Raw genomic sequence first — 24078 nt, forward strand, 5'->3', positions numbered from 1 at the left:
CTACAAAATAGCTGACAAGCCTTCATACATGGCACGGCTAGCCTTCCCCCACCTCATATGCCATCTATGTTATTCAGCTGGAGTTATCATAGATGGAGATGTCTCCATTGAGGAAGACAAGCCCATCACCAAGAAAAGGATGGAGCAAACAAGGGAAGTCCCTCACGGCCCCCAAGGAGAACATGAGGAAGTTCATCAACAAATGCCTCATGGAATGCACTTTCCTCCCAGCAACTATTGGGAGCAACTCAGTACCTCCTTAGAGGACTTGAGCCAAAACGTGGAACAACTAAGGGTGGAACACCATGAACACGCCCTCACTCTCCAAGAAATAAGAGAAGATCAAAGAGCTATGAGAGAGGAGCAACAAAGGCAAGGAAGGGACATAGAAGAGTTGAAGAACATCATTGGTCCTTCAAGAAGAAGACGCCACTAAGAGGTGGATTCATTCCTTGTTCTTTATTTTCTTTCTGTTTTCGGTTTTTAAGTGTTATGTTTATCTATGTTTTTGTGTCTCTACTTCATGATCATTAGTGTGTAACCATGCCTTAAAGCTATGAATAAAATCCATTAGTCTTTCACCTCTCTTAAAAGAAAAATGTTTTAATTCAAAAGAACAAGAAGTACATAATTTTCGAAATTATTAGTGAATTTAATTTAATTATATTGATGTGGTGGCAATAACTTTTGTTTTCTGAATGAATGCTTGAACAGTGCATATTTTTTATCTTGTTGTTTATGAGTGTTAAAATTGTTGGCTCTTGAAAGAATGATGAACAAAGAGAAATGTTATTGATGAACTGAAAAATTCATGAATTGATTCTTGAAGCAAGAAAAAGCAGTAAAAAAAAAGGGCGAAAAAAAAATTAGAAAGAAAAAGAAAAAGCCAATAGCCCTTAAAACCAAAAGGCAAGGGTAGCAAGGATCCAAGGCTTTGAGCATCAATGGATAGGAGGGCCCAAGGAAGTTAAATCCAGGCCTAAGCGGCCCAATCAAGCTGTCCCTAACCATGTGCTTGTGTCATGAAGGTCCAAGTGAAAAGCTTGAGACTGAGTGGTTAAAGTCGTGATCCAAAAGAGTGTGCTTAAGAGCTCTGGACACCACTAACTGGGGACTTTAGCAAAGCTGAGTCACAATCTGAAAAGGTTCACCCAGTTATGTGTCTGTGGCATTTGTGTATCCGGTGGTAATACTGGAAGACAAAGTGCTTAGGGCCACAGCCAAGACTCATAAGTAGCTGTGTTCAAGAATCAACATGCTTAACTAGGAGAGTCAATAACACTATCCGAAATTCTAAGTTCCTAGAGAAGCCAATCACTCTAAACTACAAAGGAAAAAGTGAGATGCCAAAACTGTTCAGAAACAAAAAGCTACAAGTCCCGCTCATGTAATTAAATTAATATTCATTGATATTTTGGACTTTATAGTATATTCTCTTCTTTTTATCCTATTTGATTTTCAGTTGCTTGGGGACAAGCAACAATTTAAGTTTGGTGTTGTGATGAGCGGATAATTTATACGCTTTTTGGCATTGTTTTTATATAGTTTTTAGTAAGTTTAAGCTACTTTTAGGGATGTTTTCATTAGTTTTTATGCTAAATTCACATTTCTGGACTTTACTATGAGTTTGTGTGTTTTTCTGTGATTTCAGGTAAATTCTGACTGAAATTGAGGGATTTGAGCAAAACTCTGAAGAAGGCTGACAAAAGGACTGCTGATGCTGTTGGAATCTGACCTCCCTGCACTCGAAATGGATTTTCTGGAGCTACAGAACTCCAATTGGCGCGCTCTCAACGGCGTTAGAAAGTAGACATCCAGAGCTTTCCAGCAATATATAATAGTCCATACTTTATTCGAAGAATGACGACGTAACTTGGCGTTAAACGCCAAGTACACGCTGCTGTCTGGAGTTAAACGCCAGAAAAACGTCATGGTCCGGAGTTAAACGCCCAAAACACGTCATAACTCAAAGTTTAACGCCAAGAAATGCCTTAGCTCGTGGAATGATAAAGCTCAGCCCAAACATACACCAAGTGGGCCCCGGAAGTGGATTTATGCATCAATTACTTACTCATGTAAACCCTAGTAGCTAGTCTAGTATATATAGGACATTTATCTATTGTATTAGACATCTTTGATCTCAGTTTTGTTTTATTCTTCATCTTAGGGGATCATTGATCACGTTAGAGAGGGCTGGCCATTCGGCCATGCCTGAACTCTTTGCTTATGTATTTTCAACGGTGGAGTTTCTGCACACCATAGATTAAGGGTGTGGAGCTCTGCTGTACCTCAAGTATTAATGAAATTCTATCTTCTTTTATTCAAATCTCTCTTATTCTTATTCCAAGATATTCATTCGTACCCAAGAACATGATGAATGTGATGAGTCAGATTACCCTCATTATCATTCTCACTTATGAATGCGCGTGATTGACAACCATGTCCGTTCTACATGCAACAGAGCTTGAATGCGTATCTCTTAGATTCCCCAACAGAATCTTCGTGGTATAAGTTAGATAGTTGGCGGCATTCATCTGGATCCGGAAAGTCCAACCTTGTCTGTGGTGTTCCGAGTAGGATCCTGGGAGTCCGGAAAGTCCAACCTTGTCCGTGGTGTTCCGAGTAGGATTCCGATCATGAATGACCGTGACGTGCTTCAAACTTTAACCTGCTGGGCGTTGGTGACAGACGCAAAAGAGGGATTCTATTCCAGTAGGAGCGGGAACCAACCGGTGATTAGCCGTACTGTGACAGAGTGCGTTAGCATAGTTTTCACTGCGAGGATGGGATGTAGCCATCAGCCATGGGTGATGCCTCCAGACTGGTTAGCTGTGCGAGTGACAGCCGCACAGGTTATTTCCCCGTGAGGAATGAAAGTAGCCACAGTTGATGGTGAACCCCTATACAAAGCTTGCCATGGAAAGGAGTAAGAAAGATTGAGTAGAAGGAGTAGGAGAGCAGGCGTCCTTGAGCCATGCAGCAGCTGTATATACTTAAAAGATACCTCTACTAATGAATCTGCATAAGTATTTCTATCCCTTTTATTATTTCTTCTTTTTATTATTAATTATTTGAAAACCCATAAACTATTTTAATCTGCCTAACTGAGATTTGCAAGGTGACTATAGCTTGCTTCATACCAACAATCTCTGTGGATTCGACCCTTACTCACGTAAGGTTATTACTTGGACGACCCAGTACACTTGCTGGTTAGTTGAACGAGATTGTGAAGAAAATAAACAATGCCCTCAGAGTATACATCTTTTATAAATCCAATTACAAGAAAAAAGGGAATCACAATTTCGTTGACCAACAGACATGCATCATATTGCGTTTGTTTGCTTTGTCTGGTTATGCTTAAGTATTTTGGTGTACCTATCTAATGATTTCTGTCTAATTGTTATTTGTTGTACTTACTGTAATTACTCTCTGATTGTGTTTATCTTGTATTGTTTGTGCTTGTGATTGATTCTGTTTTGTGATTAAGTTTTGATGTTGATTTAATTTGGGCAGAGGCTGAGTTAATTTGAGTCGGGCCGGAGGCCGTGATTGGTAGGATCAGCAATAAGTTTTGGTTAAAATGGTTTCTTAGTAAGCGGTGAAATGTATGGAGTGCTGTTTTGTGCAAAATTTTATATAAGAAAAATATGAGTTTTAAATTTGGATAATGAACCTAACTATTCACCCCAACCCTACTAAGAACTTCCCAGTTCTTACCCCTTTTTTTTGAAAAGCAAGAGCTCAACACAATACAGTGGAGCAAACAGAACCACCAAACCTAACAAGCAAGTTTAGCGAGAGTAACATAACAACACAAAAGTTCAACGTCATCTCCGGCATAGCCATCAACAACCAATGAAATCCACACCTTTCCATTCGTTGGAGCTCATCACAGTCATGTTGATTATTTCTTCGACACCTTTGCTTTTATTCTAAAAGATTCTCCTATTTCTTTCCAACAAGATGTTCCAAACAATTGTGCAAAAGCTTCTCAATCATTGCTTTCGGTCGTCCTTTCTCCTCGGTTCCTCTGTCCAGCATAAGAAATGTTTTTTCATCGAACTTGTAAAGGACCATTGTCAGCATAACATCGATATCCAAGCTACGTATTTAATACTATGTGAATTTATATACTTTTGTGATTAAGAAGTTTAAAGTAAAGACTTTTTATTTTCTTGATTAAAGTTTCAGTTCGTATTCGTGAAGGCTCAATATTAAATAAAGATAGTATATAATAAAAAAGTTTAGAGGTAAGTAGCGCTTGGACTTTTAGTACGATAATGAGGTGCTAAAAATTAGGGTGTTACATAAACAACTATATTTGTGAAGTAAATTTATTGGGGCACTATATCTATTATATTATTTTTTGTAAAAAAAAAAAAAAAAATTTGCCATCCTAATTTGATATCATATATATATTTTCTCGCCCAAGATTGAATTGGGATTATATAATTGGAAAATAAAATTATTAATTAAAATTTAATTAAAATTTATTCTTTGATAAAGAGATTGACCCATCATCTTTTAATAATTTTTGTCGTATATTGCCTATAAATTTTAACAATTAATTCCTAAAATAAATAAATTAAATAATAATAATAATTGAAAAGAAATTTTTAATAAATGCGAGAAATAAAAATAAAAAGAATTGATAAATAATAATAAATATCATTATTATATTAAAATATAATATTTTTATTTTAGAGAAAAAAATTTATTAAAAATTGACATCTCAATTTTAGTATCATTTATATTTATATAGCATATTTATATATTAATTGTAGGATTGCATGCAATTTTGATTCTTCTAGCACCTATATATACCGTTGGTACATTGTACTTTTTCCCAAACTGAATAATACACAAAATACTTTTTTCATATTACTCTCTTGTTCCTAACATGGTATCAAGAGCATATGTTATTTTTTTTCAATGACAATTGGTTTCTAGCCCTTGTGTTTTATCCCTCCGGTAGTTTTTTTGTCCTTATTTTCAATCCTTTCCCGATGCCTTGGTTTGTCATTGCTGCTATCATCGTCTTCGTCTCATTGTCACGATTTCAACGCCTCCAGAATTGCCACCGGACTCCACCGGACGCGCCACTATGCACCACCAGAAGTTCCCTGTCCGTCTGACGTTCTCCTCCCTCCAGATGCCTCCAGCGCCGTCAGATCAGCACCCCAAATCAACGGCTCCGTATCTCGCCATGTGTCACGCCAGACACTCCAGGATCCCATGCTCAACTTGCCCTGACTCGACTCGCATGGAACCTCCTCACCACGTCAGCACTAACATGTTCTCCTCCTCCTGTCACGCGGTGCGACATGTCCTTTCTTGCTGATGTGGCAGCTAATGTGGCATCTAGCGTGGCAGGCAGTGGGACCTTCCCTAAAATTTTTTGGTTATCTCTTTCCTATTCTTCCCTCCGTTTTATCATTTTCTACTTCGAATTTGTAGTTTCTTCTCTTTTTTGCCTTTGTTTCTATTATTATGGAGAAATCGGATTTTTTAGCCTATTCTTGTTATCCTTAATGGCTCCAACTATGCTCATTGGGTTGAAATTATGTGAAGATTTCTTAAAGGGAGAAAATTATGGCGATATGCAACTGGTGATATTGTTTATCATGTTATGCCAACTGTGACTGACAAATCTAAAGATGGGACCTCTGGTGCACGAAATCACACTCACACTTTTGCAATTCCACACAACTAACCAGCAAGTGCACTGGATTGTCCAAGTAAAACCTTACGTGAGTAAAGGTCGATCCCACAGAGATTGTCGGCTTGAAGCAAGCTATGGTTATCTTGTAACTCTTAGTCAGGATATCAATAAGGGTTCTTAGTTTTAATTGCGAAAAATAAAAGAACATGAAATAAATACTTGTTATGCAGTAATGGAGAATGGGTTGGAGTTTTAGAGATGCTCTGTCTTCTGAATCTCTACTTTCCTACTATCTTCTTCTTCACGGACGCAAGGCTTCTTCCATGGCAAGCTGTATGTTGGTGGATCACCGTTGTCAATGGCTACCATCCGTCCTCTTAGTGAAAATGGTCCATGGCTAATCATCTATCGGTTCTCACTTGTGTTGGAATAGGACCCAGTGATCCTTTTGCGTCTGTCACTACGCCCAACATTCGTGAGTTTGAAGCTCTTCACAATCATCCCATCCCAGATCTTACTCAGAATACTACAGACAAGGTTTAGACTTTCTGAATCTTAGGAATACTGCTAATTGATTCTAGCTTATACCACGAAGACTCTGGATTCACGGATTGAACGCTCTGTTATTAGGAGAGGCAGTCAAACTCGTGAACCATGAACCCAAGAGATAAACACTCAATCTTAGGTAGAATGAAAGTGGTTGTCAGGCACGTGTTCATAGGTTGAGAATGGTGATGAGTGTCACAGATCATCACATTCATCATATTTAAGTGCGAGTGAATATCTTAGAATAGAATCAAGCGCGATTGAATAGAAAACAGAAGTAATTGTATTAATCCATCGAGACACAGCAGAGCTCCTCACCCACAACCATGGGGTTTAGAGACTCATGCTGTAGGAAATACAAGTTCATATGTAGAATGTCATGAGATACTGAAGGAATCTCTAAAAGTAGTTTTTATACTCAACTCGTAACCTAGGTTTACAGAAAATGATTAAGCTAAGATAGATAGTGCAGAAATCCACTTCTGGGACCCACTTGGTATGTGTTTGGGCTGAGCAATGAAGCTTTCACATGTAGAGGCTATTCCTGGCACTTCACTCTAGCTTTTGTGCCAGTTTGGGCGTTTAACTCCAACTTGTATCCTGTTTCTAGCATTTAACGCCAGAGTAAGGTGGAAAGTCGGCGTTAAACGCCAGTTTGTGTCATCACAACTCAAATAAAGTATGGACTATTATATATTTCTGGAAAGCCCAAGATGTCTACTTTCCAACGCAATTGAGAGAGTGCCAATTGGGCTTCTGTAGCTCTAGAAAATCCATTTTGAGTGCAGGGAGGTCAGAATCCAACAACATCTGCAATCCTTTTTCAGGCTCTGAATCAAATTTTTGCTCAGGTCCTTCAATTTCAGCCAGAAAATACCTGAAATCATAGAAAAACACACAAACTTATAGTAAAGTCCAGAAATGTAATTTTGGCATAAAACTAAAAAAATATATTAAAAAATAGCTAGATCCTACTAAAAACTATATGAAAATACTCCCAAAAAGCGTATAAAATATCTATTCATCAACCTCCAATTCTAAGGAGGATGTTGAGAAGGAATTTGCAGAGACACTAGAAGATTGGGATAGTAAAAACTACCAAATTATCACTTGATTCTTCAACACTTCTACTCCCGGCATTCATTTACAGTTTGGGCATTTTGAAACTGCTAAAGAGGTATGGGATCATTTGGCAAAGCGTTACACTAGTTTTGATCTCTCTCATCAGTATCAACTACTAAAGGAGCTTCATAGACTTAAGCAAGAATGTGGCCAATCAATTTTTGAATTTCTTGCACATATGGAAATTATTTGGAATCAATTGACCTCTTGTGAGCCTGTTCTTAAAGATTCTACTGATGCTAAGGCATATGAGGATTATCGGAATTGGACATGTCTCACACAGTTTCTTATGGAGCTTACTGATGACTCTGACCTGGTTAGGGCTTTTCTTCTTCATCAAAATCCCTTGCCTAGTCTTGAAGAGGCTCTTCCTCGTCTTAAGTTTGAAGAAACACACTTGGGATTGACTCGATCTAAGAGTGAAACTATCTTTGCTACCTCTGATAGAAAGGGCGAATTTTGTCGAAACTATAACTGTCCTGGGAACCCCTTCTTTGACTGTCCCTCTATTGAATGTCGTAAATCCAAACAGAAAGGTCACATTGGCCCCAATTGCCTGAAACTGTTCTACCATTATTGTAAGCTCTCGGGTCACTTGATTACTACCTGTCATACTAGACCACCACATTCAGATCAGAACAAGTATCAACCTCATCACAAGATTCATAACAACTCTCCAAATATACCTAATTCTACTGCTACTGCTGATATTGAATCCACCAATTCTACCTCTCTCAACCTACCATCTGTCTCTCCATCAGACATTGAATCACTTAAACTGTTGCTTATTCTCAAGCAACTAGATAAATAAAATAGGATAAACAGAAGAGCATTAGGTAATACATCTCAGAGTTTTAAGTGAAGCTTAGATTCTAATTAGATGAGCGGGGCTAGTAGCTTTTTGCTCCTGAACAGTTTTGGCATCTCAATTTATCCTTTGAAGCTCAGAATGATTGGCATCCATAGGAACTCAGAATTTTAGATAGTGTCATTGATTCTCCTAGTTCAGTATGTAGATTCTTGAACACTGCTACTTTATGAGTCTTGGCCGTGACCCTAAGCACTTTATTTTCCAGTATTACCATCGGATACATAAATGCCACAGACACATGACTGGGTGAACCGTTCCAGATTGTGACTCAGCTTTGCTAAAGTCCCCAATTAGAGGTGTCCAGAGTTTTTAAGCGCACTCTTTTTGCTTTGGATCACGACTTTAACCACTCAGTCTCAAGCTTTTCACTTGGATCTTCATGCCACAAGCACATGGTTAGGGACAACTTGATTTAGCCGCTTAGGCCAGGATTTTATTCGTTTGGGCCGTCCTATCCATTAATGCTCAAAGCCTTGGCTCCTTTTTACCCTTGTCTTTTGGTTTAAAGGGCTATTGGCTTTTTCTGCTTGCTTCTTCTTTTTCCTTCTTTCTCTTTTTCGCCATTTTTTCATTGCTTTTTCTTGCTTCAAGAATCAATTTCATGATTTTTCAGATTATCAATAACATTTTCCTTTGTTCATCATTCTTTCAAGAGCCAAAAATTTTAACATTCATAAACTTCACTATAAAAAATATGCACTGTTTATGCATTCATTCAAAAAACAAAAAGTGTTACCACCACATAAAAATAATTAGAATTTTTCTTATTGAAAACATGAAATAATTTCCTCTTTACTCTAAAGAAAATCTACTATTTTATTCATGTTTAGTAATGATGAGAGGAACAAATTATAGCTTACTTGGAGATAATAAAAATAGAAAATAAAAATAAAGACCCTAATTACTAATACTTATGTAATTCTTAAAATAGATTTCTAATAATAAAAGTTATCACAGATTTAAGATTAGGACTCAACAACCTTTATTTTGAGAGATGGATGCTCCTTCAATCTGTGGGGTGTCTGGTCCCTCAAGGGAGAGCTTCTGGCGCTTCAGCTCCTGTAGCTATGGTGCACGAAATTGTGATCATCAATGGCTCCATCAACATGGTACGCTCAATTGCAATCTCAACTCTTTATCACAACTTCGCACAACTAACCAGCAAGTGCACTGGGTCGTCCAAGTAATAAACCTTACGCGAGTAAGGGTCGATCCCACGGAGATTGTTGGTGTGAAGCAAGCTATGGTCATCTTGTAAATCTCAGTCAGGCAGATTCAAATGGTTATGGATGATTTATGAATAAAGCATAAAATAAAGATAGAGATACTTCTGCAATTCATTGGTGAGAATTTCAGATAAGCGTATGGAGATGCTTTGTCCCTTCCGTCTCTCTGCTTTCCTACTGTCTTCATCCAATCCTTCTTACTCCTTTCCATGGCAAGCTGTATGCTGGGCATCACCGTTATTAATGGCTACAGTCCCGTCCTCTCAGTGAAAATGTTCAACGCGCTCTGTCACAGCACGACTATTTAGCTGTCAGTTCTCGATCATGTCGGAATAGAATCCAGTGATTCTTTTGCGTCTGTCACTAACGCCCCACAATCGTGAGTTTGAAGCTCGTCACAGTCATTCAATCCTTGAATCCTACTCAGAATACCACAGACAAGGTTTTGACCTTCCGGATTCTCTTGAATGCCGCCATCAATTCTAGCTTATACCACGAAGATTCCAATTAAGGGATCTAAGAGATAAACATTCAAGCCTTGTTTGCTTGTAGAACGGAAGTGGTTGTCAGGCACGCGTTCATAAGTGAGAATGATGATGAGCGTCACATAATCATCACATTCATCATGTTCTTGGGTGCGAATGAATATCTTAGAATAAGAATAGGCTGAATTGAATAGAAGAATAATAGAAATTGCATTAATACTTGAGGTACAGCAGAGCTCCATACCTTAATCTATGGTGTGTAGAAATTCCACCGTTGAAAATACATAAGAACAAGGTCTAGGCATGGCCGAGAGGCCAGCCCCCAATAATCTAAGAACTAGACGTCCAAAGATGATATAGAGATCTCAAGTGATCAAAAGATGTAAATACAATAGCAAAAGGTCCTACTTATAGAGAACTAGTAGCTAGGGTTTACAGAGATGAGTAAATGACATAAAAATCTACTTCCGGGCCCAATTGGTGTGTGCTTGGGCTGAGCATTGAAGCATTTTCGTGTAGAGACTCTTCTTGGAGTTAAACGCCAGCTTTTGTGCCAGTTTGGGCGTTTAACTCCCATTCTTGTGCCAGTTCCGGCGTTTTACGCTAGAATTCTTGAGCTGACTTGGAACGCCTGTTTGGGCCATCAAATCTTGGGCAAAGTATGGACTATTTATACATTGCTGGAAAGCCCAGGATGTCTACTTTCCAAAGCAGTTGAGAGTGCACCAATTGGGCTTCTGTAGCTCCAGAAAATCCACTTCGAGTGCAGGGAGGTCAGAACCCAATAGCATCTGCAGTCCTTTTCAGCCTCTGAATCAGATTTTTGCTCAGGTCCCTCAATTTTAGCCAGAAAATACCTGAAATCGTATAAAAACACACAAACTCATAGTAAAGTCCAGAAAAGTGATTTTTAACTAAAAACTAATAAAAATATAATAAAAACTAACTAAAACATACTAAAAACATACTAAAAACAATGCCAAAAAATCGTATAATTATCCGCTCATCACAACACCAAACTTAAATTGTTGCTTGTCCTCAAGCAACTGAAGATCAAATAAGATAAAAAGAAGAGAATATGCAATGAATTCCAAAAACATCTATGAAGATCAGTATTAATTAGATGAGCGGGGCTTTTAGCTTTTTGCCTCTGAACAGTTTTGGCATCTCACTTTATCCTTTGAAATTCAGAATGATGGGCTTCTATAGGAACTCATAATCCAGATAGTGTTATTGATTCTCCTAGTTAAGTATGATGATTCTTGAACATAGCTACTTTGTGAGTCTTGGCTGTGGCCCAAAGCACTCTGTCTTCCAGTATTACCACCGGATACATACATGCCACAGACACATAACTGGGTGAACCTTTTCAGATTGTGACTCAGCTTTTCTAGAGTCCCCAATTAGAGGTGTCCAGGGTTCTTAAGCACACTCTTTTTGCCTTGGATCACAACTTTATTTTTTTTCTTTTTCTTTTCCCCTTTTTTTGTTTTTTTTTTTGAATTCAATGTTTTTTCTTGCTTCAAGAATCATTTTTATGATTTTTCAGATCCTCAGTAACATGTCTCCTTTTTCATCATTCTTTCAAGAGCCAACATTCATGAACAACAAATTCAAAAGACATATGCACTGTTCAAGCATACATTCAGAAGTCAAAGTATTGCCTCCACATCAAAATAATTAATCTGCTATAAAATTCAAAATTCATGCAATTCTTCTCCTTTTCAATTAAGAACAATTTTCATTTAAGAAAGGTGATGGATTCATAGGACATTCATAACTTTAAGGCATAGACACTAAGACACTAATGAACATAAGACACAAACATAGATAAACATAAGCATGAAAATTCGAAAAACAGGAAAATAAAGAACAAGGAAGTTAAAGAACGGGTCCACCTTAGTGATGGCGGCTTGTTCTTCCTCTTGAAGATCTTATGGAGTGCTTGAGCTCCTCAATGTCTCTTCCTTGCCTTTGTTGCTCCTTTCTCATGACTCTTTGATCTTCTCTAATTTCATGGAGGAGAATGGAATGTTCTTGGTGCTCCACCCTTAGTTGTCCCATGTTGGAACTCAATTCTCCTAGGTAGGTGTTGATTTGCTCCCAATAGTTTTGTGGAGGAAAGTGCATCCCTTGAGGTATCTCAGGGATTTCATGGTGAGTGGGATCTCTTTTTTGCTCCATCCTCTTCTTAGTAATGGGCTTGTCTTCATCAATGAGGATGTCTCCCTCTATGTCAATTCAAACTGAATAACAGAGGTGACAAATAAGATGAGGGAAAGCTAACCTTGCCAAGGTAGAGGACTTGTCCACCACCTTATAAAGTTCTTGGGATATAACCTCATGAACTTCTACTTCCTCTCCAATCATGATGCTATGAATCATGATAGCCCGGTCTATAGTAACTTCGGACCGGTTGCTAGTGGGAATGATTGAGCGTTGGATAAACTCCAACCATCCTCTAGCCACGGGCTTGAGGTCATGCCTTCTCAGTTGAACCGGCTTCCCTCTTGAATCTCTCTTCCATTGAGCGCCCTCTTCACAAATGTCTATGAGGACTTGGTCCAACCTTTGATCAAAGTTGACCCTTCTAGTGTAAGGGTGTTTATCTCCTTCCATTATGGGCAAGTTGAATGCCAACCTTACATTTTTCGGACTAAAATCCAAGCATTTCCCCCGAACCATTGTAAGCCAATTCTTTGGGTCCGGGTTCACACTTTAATCATGGTTCTTGGTGATCCATGCATTGGCATAGAACTCTTGAACCATTAAGATTCCGACTTGTTGAATGGGGTTGGTAAGAACTTCCCAACCTCTTCTTTGGATCTCATGTCGGATCTCCGGATATTCACTCTTTTTGAGTTTGAAAGGGACCTCGGGGATCACCTTCTTCATGGCCACAACTTCATAGAAGTGGTCTTGATGCACCCTTGAGATGAATCTCTCCATCTCCCATGACTCGGAGGTGGAAGCTTTTGCCTTCCCTTTCCTCTTTCTAGAGGTTTCTCCAGCCTTAGATGCCATAAATGGTTATGGAAAAACAAAAAGCAATACTTTTACCACACCAAACTTAGAAGGTTTGCTCGTCCTCGAGCAAAAGAAGAAAGAAGAGAGTAGAAAAAGAAGAAATAGAGGAGATGGAGGTGGCTTTATGGTTCGGCCAAGGGGGAGAAGTAGTGTTTAGGTTGTGTGAAAATGAGGTGGTGAAGATGGGTTTATATAGGGGTGGAGAGAGGGGTAGGGTTCGGTCATGTATGGGTGGGTTTAGGAGGGAAAGTGGTTTGAATTTGAATGGTAGGATAGGTGGGGTTTTATGAAGGATGGATGTGAGTGGTGAAGAGAATGGTAGGATTTGATAGGTGAGGGGTTTTTGGGGAAGAGGTGTTGAGGTGATTGGTAAATGGAGAAGAAGAAGAGAGAGAGAGGTGGGGTAGGTGGAGATCCTGTGGGGTCCACAGATCCTGAGGTGTCAAGGATAATTCATCCCTGCACCAAGTGGCGAGCAAAATTGCTCTTTTTGCCAATCCTGGAGTTAAACGCTGGGCTGGTGCCCATTTCTGGCGTTAAACGCCAGTCTGGTGCCCCTTTCTGGCGTTAAACGCCCAGAATGGTGCCAGACTGGGCGTTAAACACCCATTTGCTGCCCTTACTAGTGTTTAAACGCCAGCAAGGTTTTCCTCTAGGGTGTGCTGTTTTTCTTTCTATTTTTCATTCTGTTTTTGCTTTTTTCAATTGATTTTGTGACTTCCCATAATCATCAACCTATAGAAAAGATAAAATAACAAAGGGAAATAGATAAATATAACATTGGGTTGCCTTCCAACAAGCGCTTCTTTAATGTCAGTAGCTTGACAGTGGGCTCTCATGGAGCCTCACAGATGTTCAGAGCAATGTTGGAACCTCCCAACACCAAACTTAGAGTTTGAATGTGGGGGTTCAACACCAAACTTAGAAGTTGGTTGTGGCCTCCCAACACCAAACTTAGAGTTTGACTGTGGGGGCTCTGTTTGACTCTGTTTTGAGAGAAGCTCTTCATGCTTCCTCTCCATGGTTACAGAGGGATATCCTTGGGCCTTAAACACAAGGGATTCTTCTCCTCTGTCAACATCAATCACAGCCTTTGCTGTGGCTAGGAAGGGTCTGCCAAGGATGATAGATTCATCCATGCACTTCCCAGTCTCTAGGACTATGAAATCAGCAGGGATGTAATGGTTTTCAACTTTTACCAGAACATCCTCTACAAGTCTATAAGCTTGTTTTCTTGAATTGTCTGCCATCTCTAGTGAGATTCTTGCAGCTTGTACCTCAAAGATCCCTAGCTTCTCCATTACAGAGAGAGGCATAAGGTTTATGCTTGACCCTAGGTCACACAGAGCCTTCTTGAAGGTCATGGTGCCTACTGTACAAGGTATTGAGAACTTCCCAGGGTCCTGTCTCTTTTGAGGTAGTTTATGCCTGGACAAGTCAGCCAGTTCTTTGGTGAGCAAAGGGGGTTCATCCTCCCAAGTCTCATTACCAAATAACTTGTCATTTAGCTTCATGATTTCTCCAAGGTACTTAGCAACTTGCTCTTCAGTGACATCTTCATCCTCTTCAGAGGAAGAATACTCATCAGAGCTCATGAATGGCAGAAGTAAATCCAATGGAATCTCTATGGTCTCAGTGTGAGCCTCAGATTCCCATGGTTCCTCCTTAGGGAACTCATTGGAGACCAGTGGACGTCCATTGAGGTCTTCCTCAGTGGCGCTCACTGCCTCTTTCTCCTCTCCAAGTTCGGTCATGTTGATGGCCTTACACTCTCCTTTTGGATTCTCTTCCGTATTGCATGGAAGAGTACTAGGAGGGAGTTCAGTAACTTTCTTACTCAGCTGACCCACTTGTGTCTCCAAGTTTCTAATGGAGGACCTTGTTTCAGTCATGAAACTTTGAGTGGTTTTGATTAGATCAGAGACCATGGTTGCTAAGTCAGAGTGGCTCTGCTTAGAATTCTCTGTCTGTTGCTGAGAAGATGATGGAAAAGGCTTGCCATTGCTAAACCTGTTTCTTCCACCATTATTGTTGTTGAAACCTTGTTGAGGTCTCTGTTGATCCTTCCATGAGAGATTTGGATGATTTCTCCATGAAGGATTATAGGTGTTTCCATAGGGTTCTCCCATGTAATTCACCTCTTCCATTGATGGGTTCTCAGGATCATAAGCTTCTTCTTCAGATGAAGCGTCCTTAGTACTGCCTGGTGCAGCTTGCATTCCAGACAGACTTTGAGAAATCATATTGACTTGCTGAGTCAATATTTTGTTCTGAGCCAATATGGCATTCAAAGTATCAATCTTAAGAACTCCTTTCTTTTGATTCGTCCCATTGTTCACAGGATTCCTTTCAGAAGTGTACATGAATTGGTTATTTGCAACTATTTCAATGAGTTCTTGAGCTTCTGCAGGCGTCTTCTTTAGATGAAGAGATCCTCCAGCAGAGTTGTCCAATGACATCTTGGACAGTTCAGACAGACCATCATAGAAGATACCTATGATGCTCCATTCAAAAAGCATGTCAGAAGGACACTTTCTGATCAATTGTTTGTATCTTTCCCAAGCTTCATAGAGGGATTCACCTTCCTTCTGTCTGAAGGTTTGGACTTCCACTCTAAGCTTACTCAATTTTTGAGGTGGAAAGAACTTTGCCAAGAAGGCGTTGACTAGCTTTTCCCAAGAGTTCAGGCTTTCTTTAGGTTGTGAATCCAACCATATCCTAGCTCTGTCTCTTACAGCAAAAGGGAATAGCATAAGTCTGTAGACCTCAGGGTCAACCCCATTGGTCTTGACAGTGTCACAGATTTGCAAGAACTCAGCTAAAAACTGATAAGGATCTTCCAGTGGAAGTCCATGGAACTTGCACTTCTGTTGCATTAGAGAAACTAATTGAGGCTTAAGCTCAAAGTTGTTTGCTCCAATGGCAGGGATAGAGATGCTTCTCCCATAGAAGTCGGGAGTAGGTGCAGTAAAGTCACCCATCACCTTCCTTTCATTGTTGGCATTGTTGTTGTTTTCGGTTGCCATGTCTTCTTTTTTGAAGAATTCTGTTAGGTCCTCTACAGAGAGTTGTGCTTTAGCTTCTCTTAGCTTTCGCTTCAAGGTCCTTTCAGGTTCAGGGTCAGCCTCAACAAGAATGCTTTTGTCTTTGTTCCTGCTCATATGAAAGAGAAGAGAACAAGAAAATATGGAATCCTCTATGTCACAGTCTAGAGATTCCTTGAGATGTCAGAGGAAAAGAAGAATAAAAGGAGGGGGTAGAAGAATTCGAACTTATCAAGAGGGATAGAGTTTGAATTGTGCACTGAGGAGTGTTAGTCCATAAGTAGAAGGATGTGAGAAGAGGGGAAGAATAAATTAAAAAGATTTTGAAATAATTAAAAGAAATTTTGAAAATTTGATGAATGATTTTCGAAAATTAGAGTTGGGAAAGAAATAATGTGATTTTTGAAAAAGATTTTGAAATTAGAAATCAAAAAGATATGATTGAAAACTATTTTGAAAAAGATGTGATTAAAAAGATATGATTGAAAAACAATTTAAAAAGATTTGATTTTTAAAATTAATGACTTGGCTAACAAGAAATTTAAAAGATATGATTCATACATTAAACCTTTCTCAACAGAAAAGGCAACATACTTGAAATGTTGAATCAAATCATTAATTGTTAGCAAGTATTTTTGAAAAATGGAAAGAAATTGATTTTGAAAATATATGATTGAAAAGATATGATTTGAAAAAGATTTGATTTTGAAAAATTATGAAAACTTGAAAAAAAATTGAATTAAAAACAAAATCTTCCCTCTTGTGCCATCCTGGCGTTAAACGCCCAGAATGGTACCATTCTGGGCGTTTAACACCCAAAATGCTACCCTTTTGGGCGTTAAACGCCCAGCTAGGTACCCTGGCTGGCGTTTAAATGCCAGTTTTCCTTCCTCACTGGGCGTTTTGAACGCCCAGCTTTTTCTGTGTAATTCCTCTGCTGTATGTTCTGAATCTTTAATTCTCTGTATTATTGACTTGAAAAGACACAATTTAAAAATTTTTGGATTTTTTTTGAACAATCAAAATGCAGCTAAGATCAAATAAACAATGCATGCAAGACACCAAACTTAGAAGTTTATATACTACTGACACTAACAATTTGAGAATGCATATGAGAAACAACAAAACACTCAAGACAAGAGAATTTAAAGATCAGATCAAGGAAATCATCAAGAACAACTTGAAGATCAATGAAGAACACAATGCATGTAATTTTCGAAATTTAGAGGAATAAAGACATACAATTGACACCAAACTTAAAATTAGACACTAGACTCAAACAAGAAACATAAAAATATTTTTGATTTTAAGATTTGATAATTTTTTTTTTGTGATTTTTTGAAAATTATATGGAAAATAAAATAAAGAGATTCAAAATTTTTAATAAGAATTCCAGGAATCATGCAATGTTAGGCTAAAGCTGCAGTCTAAAAAGATTAGACATGGCTAGCCAAGCTTCAGCAGGACATTACATTCAAGAGCTAAATTGATGAGAATCAATCAGCTTTTGTGATGATAAGAACATCACCTTAAAACTCTAGAATTCATTCTTAAAAATTCTGAAGAAAAATACCTAATCTAAGCAACAAGATGAACCGTCAGTTGTCCAAACTCGAACAATCCCCGGCAACGGCGCCAAAAACTTCATAAAATAAAGATAGAGATACTTATGCAATTCTTTGGTGAGAATTTCAGATAAGTGTATGGAGATGCTTTGTCCCTTCCGTCTCTCTGCTTTCCTACTGTCTTCATCCAATCCTTCTTACTCCTTTCCATGGCAAGTTGTATGCTAGGCATCACCGTTGTCAATGGCTACAGTCCCGTCCTCTCAGTGAAAATGTTCAACGCGCTCTGTCACAGCACGGCTATTCAGCTGTCGATTCTCGATCATGTCGGAATAGAATCCAGTGATTCTTTTGTGTCTGTCACTAACGCCCTACAATCGTGAGTTTGAAGCTCGTCACAGTCATTCAATCCTTGAATCCTACTCAGAATACCACAGACAAGGTTTAGACCTTCCGGATTCTCTTGAATGCCGCCATCAATTCTAGCTTATACCATGAAGATTCCGATTAAGGGATCTAAGAGATAAACATTCAAGCCTTGTTTGCTTGTAGAACGGAAGTGGTTGTCAGGCACGCGTTCATAAGTGAGAATGATGATGAGCGTCACATAATCATCACATTCATCATGTTCTTGGGTGCGAATGAATATCTTAGAACAAGAATAGGCTGAATTGAATAGAAGAACAATAGTAATTGGATTAATACTCGAGGTACAGTAGAGCTCCACACCTTAATCTATGGTGTGTAGAAACTCCACCGTTGAAAATACATAAGAACAAGGTCTAGGCATGGCCGAGAGGCCTGCCCCCAATAATCTAAGAACTAGACGTCCAAAGATGATATAGAGATCTCAAGTGATCAAAAGATGTAAATACAATAGCAAAAGGTCCTACTTATAGAGAACTAGTAGCTAGGGTTTACAGAGATGAGTAAATGACATAAAAATCCACTTCTGGGCCCACTTGGTGTGTGCTTGGGCTGAGCATTGAAGCATTTTCATGTAGAGACTCTTCTTGGAGTTAAACGCTAGCTTTTGTGCCAGTTTTGGCGTTTAACTCCCATTCTTGTGCCAGTTCCAGCGTTTTACACCAGAATTCTTGAGCTGACTTGGAATACCTGTTTGGGCCATCAAATCTCGGGCAAAGTATGAACTATTATACATTGTTGGAAAGCCCAGGATGTCTACTTTCCAACGCAGTTGAGAGCACGCCAATTGAGCTTCTGTAGCTCCAGAAAATCCACTTCGAGTGCAGAGAGGTCAGAATCCAACAGCATCTGCAGTCCTTTTCAGCCTCTGAATCAGATTTTTGCTCAGGTCCCTCAATTTCAGCCAAAAAATACCTGAAATCATAGAAAAACACACAAACTCATAGTAAAGTCCAGAAAAGTGAATTTTAACTAAAAACTAATAAAAATATAATAAAAACTAACTAAAACATACTAAAAACATACTAAAAACAATGCAAAAAGCGTATAAATTATCCGCTCATCAAGCTCACGCCCTTGCTTTTCTTGTTCTTTAAGCAGTTTGCAAAGCATGCTATTTTGATTTTGCTGTTCTTCCTTAAGTTGATCCATAGCTTCTTGCAGCATGGTGACAGATGCTTCTAGGCGGGTCCAGTAGTCAATCTAAGGGATTTCTGGGAGGAACTCCTGCGCCCTCCTTTTGATGGAGTTATCTTGCAGTTGTTGTCCTTCCATTGACTTTTTGGTGATTGGGTGCTCAACTGAGATATATTCATCCACTCCCATCTTTACCCCATCATCTTTACATAACAAAGAGATTAAGCTTGGGTAAGCCAATTTAGCGTCAGTGGAGTTCTTGTTTGCAATTGTGTAAAGCTCACAAGAAATCAGATGATGAATCTCCACTTTGTTTCCCAGCATAATGCAATGAATCATCACGACTCTTTTGACAGTGACTTCAGAGCGGTTGCTGGTGGGCAGTATAGAACGCCCAATGAAGTCCAGCCAGCCTCTAGCAATTGGTTTGAGATCTCCTCTCTCGAGTTGATTTGGGACACCCTTTGTGTTGGTTATCCACTTGGTTCTAGGGAGGCATATGTCCTCTAGAACTTGGTCCAAGCGCTTATCTAATCTCACCATTCTCCTATTAAAGGATTTTGGATCATCTTGTAGTTGAAGCAGCTTAAAAACCTCTCTTATTCTGTCCAGGTCGAAGTAAATAATCTTCCCTCTGACCATAGTTCGAAAGGTATAGAAGGCAGTTCCAGTCACTCTCTGCTTGTCTGTTTGCCAGAGATTTGAGTAGAATTCCTGAACCATGTTTTTACCCACCTTTGTCTCAGGATTGGCTAGGATTTCCTATCCCTTGTTTCGAATCTACTCTTGGATCTCCGGATATTCATCTTCTTTCAGATCGAATTTAACTTCCGGGATCACTAACCTTAGACCCATTATTTTGTGGTAATGGCCTCCATGTTCTTTGGTTAAGAACCTCTCTTGATTCCAAAGTGGTTTTGGAATGTTCTCTTTCTTAACTCTTGGAGTGGTTTGTTTTCCATTAGGAGCCATGACATTGGTGAATCTTAACTCAGTGATCATGAAAAACATACCAAACTTAGAGGTTTGCTTGTCCTCAAGCAAAAGAAAGGAAAGGAGAGGAATAGAAGGAGAGTAAAAAATGAGAATTAAGAGAATTTATAACATATTCATGCAAGAAACTATGGTTGGAAACATGAAAATTTGACAAAATTGAGTTGGAAACTAAATTTCCTCCCCTCTACATTCCTGGCGTTAAACGTCTAGAATGGCATCCATTCTGGCGTTTAACGCCCAATTGGTGTTTGTTTTGGGCGTTTAACGCCTAGCCAGATACCCTGGCTAGCGCTAAACGCTAGAAAGCCTTTATCACTGGGTGTTTTTCTAAATGCCCAGGATGCTTTAATTCTGGCGTTAAACGCCCAAAATGGTACCCATTCTGGCGTTTAACGCCCAGAAAGGTATCTTTACTGGCGTTAAATGCCCAAAAGTGCCTCTTATTGGCGTTTTCGTGCCAGTGAGCTCCTTTTCTATGCTTTCTGCTATGAATCCTTTTGTAACTCTGTGAACTTCTGTAATTGAGAATCAATGTTGAAGATAATTTATATCAAACTCCTATAATTATTATTTAAATAATAAATAAACTAAGCCAATGGTTGGGTTGCCTCCCAGAAAGCGCTTTTTTATTGTCTTTAGCTGGACCTTACTGAGCTTTAATCTAGTCTCAGTTTTGTGCATTCTTGCTCAATATTGCTTTCAAGATAATGCTTGACTCTCTGTCCATTAAAAAGGAACTTTTTTGTCAGAGTCAATATCCTGAAGCTCTACATATCCATATAGTGACACACTTGTAATCACATATGGTCCTCTTCACTAGGATTTTAATTTCCCAGGGAATAGTCTGAGCCTAGAGTTAAACAGCATAACCTTTTGTCCTAGCTCAAAGACTCTGGGTGACAGTTTCTTTTCATGCCACCTTTTTGCTTTCTCTTTGTAAATTTTTGCATTTTCAAAAGCATTGAGTCTGAATTCTTCTAGCTCATTCAGCTAGAGAAATCTTTTCTCTCCAGCTAATTTAGCATCAAGGTTCAGGAATCTGGTTGCCCAGTAGGCTTTATGCTCCAGTTCCACGGGTAGGTGACAGGCCTTCCCATACACAAGCTGGTATGGAAAAGTTCCTATAGGGGTCTTGAATGCTGTTCTGTATGCCCAGAGAGCATCATCCAAGCTCCTTGCCTAATCCTTTCTACGGGAAATTACAGTCCGTTCTAGGATTCTTTTTAGTTCTCTATTAGAGACTTCAGCTTGCCCATTCGTCTGTGGATAATATAGAGTTGCCACCTTGTGGCTAATTCCGTATCTGACCATAGCAGAGTAAAGCTGTTTATTGTAGAAATGAGTGCCTCCATCACTGATTAGTGCTCTAGGGACACCAAATCTGCTAAAGATATGTTTCTGGAGGAACTTCAGCACTGTCTTAGTATCATTAGTGGGTGTTGCAATTGCCTCTTCCCATTTAGATACATAGTCTACAGCCACCAGAATATAAGTGTTTGAGTATGATGGTGGGAAAGGCCCCATGAAGTCAATACCCCATACGTCAAACAACTCAATCTCTAAGATCCCTTGTTGAGGCATGGCGTAACCTTGAGGCAAATTACCAGCTCTCTGGCAACTGTCATAGTTACGTACAAACTTTCAGGAGTCTCTATATAGGGTAGGCCAGTAGAAGCCACATTGGAGGACTTTTGTGGCTGTTCGCTCACTTCCAAAATGTCCTCCATATTGTGATCCATGACAATGCCATATGATCTTCTATGCTTCTTCTCTAGGCACACATCTATGGATTATTTCGTCTGCACATCTCTTAAAGAGATATGGCTCATCCCACAAATAGTACTTTGTATCAGAGGTCAGTTTTTTTATTTGCTGCCTGATGTACTCTTTGGGTATGAATCTTACTGCTTTATAGTTTGCAATGTCTGTAGACCACGGTACTTCCTGAATGGCAAAGAGTTACTCATCCGGAAAGGTTTCAGAGATCTCAGTAGAGGGGTAGGATGCCCCTTTTACTGGTTCTATTCGGGATAGGTGATCTGCTACTTGGTTCTCTGTCCTTTTTCTGTCTCTTATTTTTATATCAAACTCTTGCAGAGGCAACACCCATCTTATGAGCCTGGGTTTTGAATCCTGCTTTGTAAGTAGATATTTAAGAGCAGCATGGTCAGTGTACACAATCACTTTTGATCCTACCAAATAGGATCTGAACTTATCAATGGCATAAACCACCGCAAGCAATTCTTTTTCTGTGGTTGTGTAATTTTTCTGCGTGTCATTTAGAACATGGATGGCATAGTAAATGATGTGCATAAGCTTGTCATGCCTCTGTCCCAATACTGCACCAATAGCATGGTCACTGGCATCACACATTAGTTCAAATGGTAATGTCTAGTCTGGTGCAGAAATGACAGGCGCTGTGACCAGCTTAGCCTTCAGAGTCTCAAAGGCCTGCAAACACTCTGTGTCAAAGACAAATGGTGTATCAACTGCTAGCAGGTTAGTCAGAGGTTTTGCGATTTTTGAAAAATTCTTTATAAACCTCTTGTAGAATCCTGCATGTCCCAGAAAACTTCTGATTGCCTTAACATTGGTAGGTGGTGGTAATTTTTTGATTACCTCTACCTTAGCTTAATCCACCTCTATTCTTTTGTTCAAAATTTTATGCCCAAGGATAATTCCTTCAGTCACCATAAAGTGACATTTTTTCCAATTTAAAACCAGGTTAGTCTCTTGGCATCTTTTCATAACAAGTGCTAGATGATCAAGACAGGAGTTGAATGAGACTCCAAATACTGAGAAGTCATCCATGAAGACTTCCAGAAATATTTCCACCATATCAGAGAAGATAGAGAGCATGCATCTCTGAAAGGTTGCTGGTACATTGCACGGACCAAAAGGCATCCTTCTGTAGGCAAATACTCCAGATGGACATGTAAATGTTGTTTTCTCTTGATCCTGTAGATCTACTGCAATTTGGTTATAACCTGAATAACTGTCCAAAAAGCAGTAATAGTCATGACCTGCTAGTCTTTCTAGCATTTGGTCTATGAATGGTAAAGGAAAATGATCATTTCTGGTGGCTGTATTGAGCCTTCTATAGTTAATACACATATGCCACCCTGTAACTATTCTCGTAGGAACCAATTCATTCTTTTCATTATGAACCACTGTCATGCCTCCCTTTTTAGGTATAACTTGGACAAGGCTCACCCAGGGGCTATCAGAAATAGGATAAATAATCCCAGCTTCTAGTAATTTAGTGACCTCTTTCTGCACCACCTCCTTCATGGATGGATTCAGCTGCCTTTGCAGTTGAACCACTGGCTTGGCATTATCCTCCAGTAGGATCTTGTGCATGTATCTGGCTGGGCTAATGCCCTTAAGATCACTAATGGACCACCCAAGAGCTGTCTTGTGTGTCCTTAGCACCTGAATTAGTGCTTTCTCTTCCTGTGACTCTAAAGCAGAGCTTATGATTATGGGAAAAGTGTTACCTTCTCCCAGAAACGTATATTTCAGGGATGGTGGTAATGGTTTGAGCTCGGGTTTAGGAGGTTTCTCCTCCTCCTGAGGAGTTTTCAGAGGTTCTTTTACTTCCTCTGGTACCTCTAGGTCAGGCTGAACATCTTTAAAGATGTCCTCTAGCTCTGATTCGAGACTCTCAGCCATACTGATCTCCGTTACCAGGGAGTCAATAATATCAACTCTCATGCAGTCCATTGATGTGTCTGGATGCTTCATTGCTTCAACAACATTCAGCCTAAACTCATCCTCATTGACTCTCAGGGTCACTTCCCCTTTTTGGACGCCAATGAGGGTTCGTCCAGTTGCTAGGAAAGGTCTTCCTAGAATGAGGGTTACACTCTTGTGCTCCTCTATTTCCAACACTACAAAGTCAGTAGGAAAGGCAAATGGCTCAACTGTGACAATCTTGTCCTCTATTACGCCTGATGGATATTTAATGGAGC

General features: G+C 39.3%; 1 non-coding gene across 1 annotated transcript; it reads left to right on the forward strand.

Annotated features, from left to right (window-relative positions):
• The first annotated feature begins 15452 nt into the window (after positions 1-15452).
• Positions 15453-15560, forward strand: LOC112798453 (small nucleolar RNA R71). The gene has a single exon (XR_003200064.1). It is a non-coding gene; the product is annotated as a small nucleolar RNA R71 (small nucleolar RNA).
• The last annotated feature ends 8518 nt before the right edge of the window (positions 15561-24078 follow it).

The sequence above is a fragment of the Arachis hypogaea genome, chromosome 4 (assembly GCF_003086295.3).
Source record: "Arachis hypogaea cultivar Tifrunner chromosome 4, arahy.Tifrunner.gnm2.J5K5, whole genome shotgun sequence".
NCBI lineage: Eukaryota > Viridiplantae > Streptophyta > Magnoliopsida > Fabales > Fabaceae > Arachis > Arachis hypogaea.